At 36.9% G+C, this 7,500-nt stretch overlaps 1 protein-coding gene across 2 annotated transcripts in view; it reads left to right on the plus strand.

Annotated features, from left to right (window-relative positions):
• Positions 1-2,927: 2,927 nt before the first annotated feature.
• Positions 2,928-7,500, plus strand: part of LOC144978086 (tumor protein p53-inducible protein 11-like) — a 275,092-nt gene continuing 270,519 nt past the window's right edge. For both annotated transcript variants that reach the window (XM_078923643.1, XM_078923645.1), the window contains exon 1: positions 2,928-3,012. The gene's annotated coding sequence lies outside the window, so the exon portion shown is untranslated. The remainder of the gene's footprint in view (positions 3,013-7,500) is intronic.

The raw sequence follows: 7,500 nt of genomic DNA on the forward strand, positions 1-7,500 counted from the left end.
ATAGATAGATAGATAGATAGATAGATAGATAGATAGATGGATAGACATATAAATAGATTTATAGATAGTTAAATAGATAAATAGATAGATAGATAAATAGATAGATGGATAGATAGATGGATATATAGATAAATAGATAGAGAGACAGATAGATAGATAGATGGATAGATAGATAGATAGATAGATAGATAGATAGATAGATAGATAGATAGATAATGTTAGATAGATGGATAGATGGGAGAATAAATTTGGTCGATTTCCTTGCAAATAGAGATGATCGGCGGATCAAAACTCTGAAGTCTACATACGAGCTTTGCACACCGTGTTTTGTATAATTTTGGGCGGATCAGACCTCTGATGACTGACGTCATTACAGTTCGTGGAAACAGAACAGTACAGTCTGCAGATTGGTAAACAAAATGATTATAACAGCTTTAAAAAAAGAACAAGTTACCAAACACGGAACGTTCTCGGGCGCAAAACCCTTCTTCAGCCAACAACAACAAAATGATAAATGTGACCCATCGTCTCAAAACTGTATTATGTCGGAACGAACCATTTGCCTAGATGCCGAATTAAATGTTAAACTGGTCATAAAACATAATTGTTGGCATTATCACCCTAAAATATGATATCCATTCTCCTCAAAAAACATACAAACTCAACACAAGTCTGATATTTCTGGCTATAAATTCAATTTTAAACATCTTAACCAACACGACTTAATACCGTCTTGAGGCGAAGGGTCACAAATACATGAATAGATTACTAAAAATCAGGATGACGACAAAGAAACATTCGACAGGTACTCTCTGTAGAACATTCTTGGAGTTGGAGTGTGCCGACTATTTCTCTAGAAAACGGTAGGGGCTGCCTGAAGTCGGTGATCGTGAAAATACTAACGAAAGAGTGAAAATGGAGGCTTTGTCGAAGCCTCTCCATTTTCAGTCTTTCGATTATTTCTCTGTAGTCGATTTGTTTTTTTTTAGTACGTAATGTATTTATGTTTTCATTGTTTTATTGTTTGTTGTAAGATGACGTAGGATTTTGAACCCGAAACGCTCCGTGTTTGGTATTGTCTTCTTATTTTCTTAAGCAGTTAATTAAAAAAAAAATTATTTACTTTTTCTTTACAGTCCACCGCTTCTAGAAAGATAAAGATCTGAACAAGTATGCAGTGGCGTGACATGCTTACAGTATAAGGTGGTGCCAGAATCAGAAGAAAATTACTTTAAAAATGCTATATTTGTAAATACAAAAGAAAGCTAAAAATATTTAAAGAAAAGACCTACTCAAATAAGTAAGAGGCGGTATAATTTACCATTTCTCAGTTTTATTTTTAAAAATGCTATATAATCCATTTTTAAAAGATGGATGCGGTGCCAGGCACCAAATCAACCAATATAGCCACGCCCCTGCAAGTGTGTATGAAAGGTGCCAGACAAAGCAAGGAAGAAAAATACAAGAAAAAAAAAACAAACCATCCCAAAGAATCAGTCTACCTCAACTGGTGATCGAACCTCAGACCTTCTGATTACCGCGTTCAGTTCTTTATCTTACACCAGTGCCTGCTCCTTAATTTCTTGATTTGATTGACAGCTTCTAGCAACTTAGTCTCATTTTGACTTGTCTGCAGATTGTATTTTAATGTTTTTAAAAAATGTTTGTAGGGGTTTTACGGCGCTTGCAACACATTTAGGTCATATGAGCGCCAGTAAAAAAAGGAAGAAAATGGGATAGTAAAAAGTTCTAGAATTACAATTAAATCACAAAAGAAGAGGTGAGACAAAGGGGAATTGATTCAAATAGGGAATATATGTATATTCCAAGAGCACACCGTCAAAGTACTTAGTTTGAGATCACCTAAAAGTCTCATCCAGACACAAGCACAGGTCCCAACTAAGAGGAATACACTCAAATGTTTACATATCATATAATATAATATGTAAACTAAACATAATACAATGCATAACAAAGAGATGATTTACAAGGAAAAAATATCATCTCCCAAAACTACAACTATAAATTCGACTGTTTACCTCCCAGCAAAGGAACTCCAGCCAGGGCCAGGACAAAACCAAGTAATCTCATTCCAAGACAATGACAGGAAACAATTGGAAAACGGATATTGGGGGGGGGGGGGGGGGATAGAAGACACAGCATGTACCTCCCTGCCCACTATGGTTGTATTTTAAGACAAAGTTTTAAGACTTAGCAAACTTGCCTGTTAGATAGCTAGCTAGATTGGTATTATTATTAAGACATTGATCACGTGGTAAATGTCTGAATACTAATTTGCTCCATTGTTGATAATTATAAAATCATGTCGGGTATTCTAAATACCATATCAATTTGATAGATAGATAGATAAATAGATAGACGATAGACAGATAGGCAGTGTGTTTGTGTTTGTTTGTACGTCTTTTTGTGTGTGTATCTGGGAGATAGATAGATAGATAGACGAATAGACAGACATAGATAGACAGAGAGAGAGAGAGAGAGTAGAGAGAGAGAGAGAGAGAGAGAGAGAGAGAGAGAGAGAGAGAGAGAGAGAGAGAGAGAGAGAGAGAAAAGAACCCCGACCAGTTGAATAGGCCTGCTTGCCTCCCATCCGTTCATTCAATCGTTCCCTCGTCGGCCTCTCACCGATTTTAGACCCAACACCAATGTTTTCATTCACGCCAGTCCCGACCCCGCTCTCGTGTCGATACCAGCGACTCAACATCCACTCTGGGGCTCTGGCACTTTCAAACATTGCACATCACAATAAATCAAATCAAACAGTGCATTTCACGATAAAGCAAATAAATCGAACAGTGCATTTCACGATAAATCAAATAAATCGAACAGTGCATTTACCGATAAATCAAATAAATCGAACAGTGCATTATATTAAGTCGTAATCGAATTAAACTGTGAATCGATTTCATTATTTAACGAGTGGATCTTGATTGGTTAGTTTTCCATTGGATTCTATTTATAGTCTATTGAGAACGTGTTTATAAACAAACGGTAAGTGTGATCGACATTGTTTATATGTTATACAAATTATAAATTGCATTGTGAACTCTACCTTAATATTTTCATTTACCTGGTAGGTACTCTCTTTTTTCACTATGTTAATTTGGATATTAAGTCTATATGTTTTTGTCTATCTGCTTGTCTATCTATCTATCTATCTATCTATCTATCTATCTATCTATCTATCTATCTATCTATCTATCTATCTATCTATCTATCTATCGATCACTCTATCTATCTATCTATCTATCTATCTATCTATCTATCTATCTATCTATCTATCGATCTATCTATCTATCTATCTATCTATCTATCTATCTATCTATCTATCTATCTATCTATCTATCTATCTATCTATCTATCTATCTATCCATCGATCTAACTATCTATCTATCTATCTATCTATCTATCTATCTATTTATCTATGTACCCCTCTTTCTATATTATGTTTGCCTGTCGGTCCTCTTATCAATCAGACGATAACTCATAGATAATCAAAGCACAAACCTTTTCCCCGATCGTTTACAATTACAAGCCTATCGAGAATTGCGTTTTCCCCTTACACACATAAACAAACAACAACCATCTATATTAGGCGCCATAAACTCCAACGAAACCATTGTATGTGTGAAAAGCCTATTCATAATTAATTTAATTTTGCTGAATTCTAGGTTTATTTAATTATTCTGCGGCATGCCCGAGGGATTACGTGTTTGCAAACAACCAAAGCAACCGGGTTCTAGCACTGCCTGCTGCCGTCATGATGTTTGTATCCCTTGAGTAAGAAACTTCACACTTTTCCAAAGATCTCAACAAGTGTGTGCGAAATGGTGCCAGACAAAGCAAGAAAGAAAAACACAAGAAAAAAACAAAACAACCCCCAAATAATATCAGTCCTCTCTGACTGGGGAGCGAACCTCAGACCCTCAATGTGCCTGAATTAAGTGAATTTTATAGACCTTATTATTACAAGCTGTTTTCCACCAGATGTAACTTAAGATAAGATAAGATCAGATAAGATAAGATAAAATAAGATAAGATAAGATAAAATAAGATAAGATAAGATAAGATTATATGAGATGAGATGAACTGTATTATTCCCCCCCCCCCCCAAAAAAAAAAACAAAATTAAAAAAAAAATTAATGGAAAATACATTGCGTTCACAAGAAAATGGCGCTCTTTTTATCTATCTATCCATCACTCTCTCTCTCTCTCTCTCTCTCTCTCTCTCTCTCTCTCTCTCTCTTCTCACTAGGAAATAAAAATAGTAATGAAAAATTAAGTTAGAGATAATTAAAAATTTCTGACTACAGAAAGGATGAACAAATTATGATATCGTGTTTTGTTGATTTTATATGGACGATCCTTCCACTCGTTTGGCTGGAGATTGACGATAGTATGGTGATTCGTTCGTCCACCGGAATACTGTTGATATTTTTGTTACCCAGTTTCTGGTACATCTTGTCAAATTGTGTGTGTGTGTGTGTGTGTGTGTGTATGTGTGTGTGTAGGAGGGGGGGGGGGGTGGATTGTCCATCATTGTTCAAGCGTGTTCCAGGCACCTATTGATTTTGATTTTGTCTTCTTCGAATGTATTTCCTTCTCACGCTGGCGGATACTAAGTCTACACCCATTTGCCAAATTGTGGATGAATGGAAATGATTTCACCTCTCTCATAGGGAATGAGATTAGCGGAAGAGTAGCGTCCCTTGATTGGACGTCACCTTACAGAGAGAACGTCAATTTGGTTTTGAAGTGTCTCAAGCCGCTTTCACCGGAAGCGAGGACGAGAGACGCATGCGCAAAACCAACATGACGTTCTCTCTCTAATAACTTTTCCGCCGGTGACGTCACAGAGTATGGATGACATCCAATCAAGGGACGCTACTCTTCCGCTAATCTCATTCCCTTTTGGAAAACCCTATCATTTCTTAGTAAATACCTAATAGTTTAATAGTGCTTTGAACGCGTTGAATAAACATTTTATTCGACGATTGCAGAATATTTGCGCACATTTTATTGGTGTGAAATTAGGTGATTGGTAATATAGGATTCTTTATTCTTCATGCTGGCTAGAATTTTTTCACATGTCATGTGATCAGATTGTACAAAAGTCAAAACATGATCGGATTTATAATGTTTTTCACCCCTGGATACACTTTTATGCTCGTCGGAGAAGTATCTCATTAGGGCTGTGATGGTGATGTGTGGGAGTGGGAGATAATGGCGTCCGCCATTGTTCCGATAGTTTAGAAGCAGTTACTTTACGTCATTACGAGGGAATTGACGTCACGACTGTTGCACCCTATCATAAATAATCTTTTGGTGCGCATGAATACAAATCCAACGTTTTTAGTTTTGGGTCAAATTGTCATTCAAGCAGAAAGAGGAAGATACAAATTATGGTGAATAGAAGTACTAATACCATTCCATTTGGTTACAAAATATCTTAAAATCTTACTTGTATGGGTGGAACAAACGTATTCTTTCATTTCTTTGTATTTATTAAACTCGTTATATTTTTTATAGTGCAATAACATATACTCGCAAGCTCGTAGTGTTATTGGGCACGATAAAAAGAACTCGTTTAATAAATACAAAGAGATGAAAGAATTGTATATTGCCTTACCCGACAAGACAACGCCTAGCTAAGCAAGAGAGAGAGAGAGAGAGAGAGAGAGAGAGAGAGAGAGAGAGAGAGAGAGAGAGAGAGAGAGAGAGAGAGAGAGAGCGCCGAAATGATTCCACTTGTCAGACCTATTGATGCTACCCGTTTAAGTAAAAATCTCACAACATCCGCCAGCCGGATATAACACACCAAGACACAAAGCTATGTGTAACCTTTAACGTCTATAGTCTGAATGACATAATTTAGTGAGAACGAATCACCAAAATGGCTGTCTAAAAACAATAGCAAAGAGCTCAGTGACGTCAATTTCATTCCTTCTATAGATAAAACAAAGCTGGCATCACTCAGCTCTTTTTTACAATTTTCAGACCTCATATTAGTGATTGGTTCTCACAAAAATATGTCAATCAGACGATATATAAACAGTTTTATGTGTTGGTATATTTAATCTGGATATTGTGAGTGTTTTACCCTAACCAATGCTCTCTGATATGACGATGCTTAGTTTGTGTGTGTGTGTGTGTGTGTGTGTGTGTGTGTACGCGTGCGTCTTAGTCTAAAATCTCTAGATTGCTTTTGTATGCACGGCTGTGTTTGATTCATGTAATCTAATTACTGCCATACCATACTTGTAACCGAGGTAACTCATCTTCACTCCTTCCCTCAGCTAAAAAAAACCCATGGGCCCTCCAGATTTTATCGCCACGGTCGGTCAAACTGCATGTCTCTAGATTGCTATGATCCAAACGTATAGCTCCAGATTGTCACAGATTGTCTATATGGAAATTTGGAACCATTGGGCACACTGGGAGGTTTAATGAAGCATGAGGAATCCACGCTGCAGGGCTATTGTCCTACGGTGTATATGTCAATATGCGGCTATGTGGTCTAGTGGCATGACACTCACTTTTGGATAGGAAGGTCCTGGGTTCGAACCCCCTCGATTGGCGCATCGTTGAATCCTTGAAAAAGACTCTTTAATCACATTCTCTCACCGTACTCAGGTGTAAAATGAGCACCTGACCGGCAGTTAACATCGTTGTCTTAGTCGGGAAAAATGTAATATTATCGCCTAACAGGCGTCATGTCTCATTTTACAAGTTACATGTTGTTGTTAGTCAGGGACCCTTTGTAAAACGCTTAGGGCACGTTTTGTGGAATATGCGCTATATAAAAGCTCAAACTCAAGCTAATGATGATGATGATAGAAATAATAATTATGATAATTATAATAATAATAACACAATAGCAATAATAGTAGATAGTAGTAGTGTTTTTGTGTATGCGGACCACGCTAATAGCCAATTGGATTCAGTAGTCTGATGTTTCGATAGTTTAGAGCCAATGTTGCTAAGTTACCATGCGTCATTATGAAGGAAGTGACGTTACGACTATTGAATCCTATTATTGATGACAATTAAGCAGTAGATTTTTGACCAATCCAAACATGGAAATTGTGACACACCTTCACACATGTTCGGATAAACATAGTTGGTTGTTTATAGATAGTTCGAAGATGACGTCACTCAGGCCTTTGTTATTGTTTTTGCCATCCGCGTTTGTGAGTTGTTCTCACTAAACTGTATAAACCTGACTATAAACGTTCATCGTTACACAGAGTTTGTGTGTTGGTCCGTTATACTTCCGGATGGCAATGTTGTGAACTCCTTGGCCAACCGCATTCTATCTATAAACAATGATGTGAATGAAATCGACCTCTCTCTGATCATTGTTATTGTTTTCATACCGCCAAATGGGTGACTAGTTATCACACGATTGTAAACGTTTAATACGTTTACACATAGTTTTCTGTGATTGTTCTGTTGATCAAGCGGTAAAATAGTGGGTA

This window comes from Berghia stephanieae, chromosome 8 (genome assembly GCF_034508935.2).
Source record: "Berghia stephanieae isolate SIO BIC M18660-M18661 chromosome 8, UCSD_Bste_1.3, whole genome shotgun sequence".
Lineage (NCBI taxonomy): Eukaryota > Metazoa > Mollusca > Gastropoda > Nudibranchia > Aeolidiidae > Berghia > Berghia stephanieae.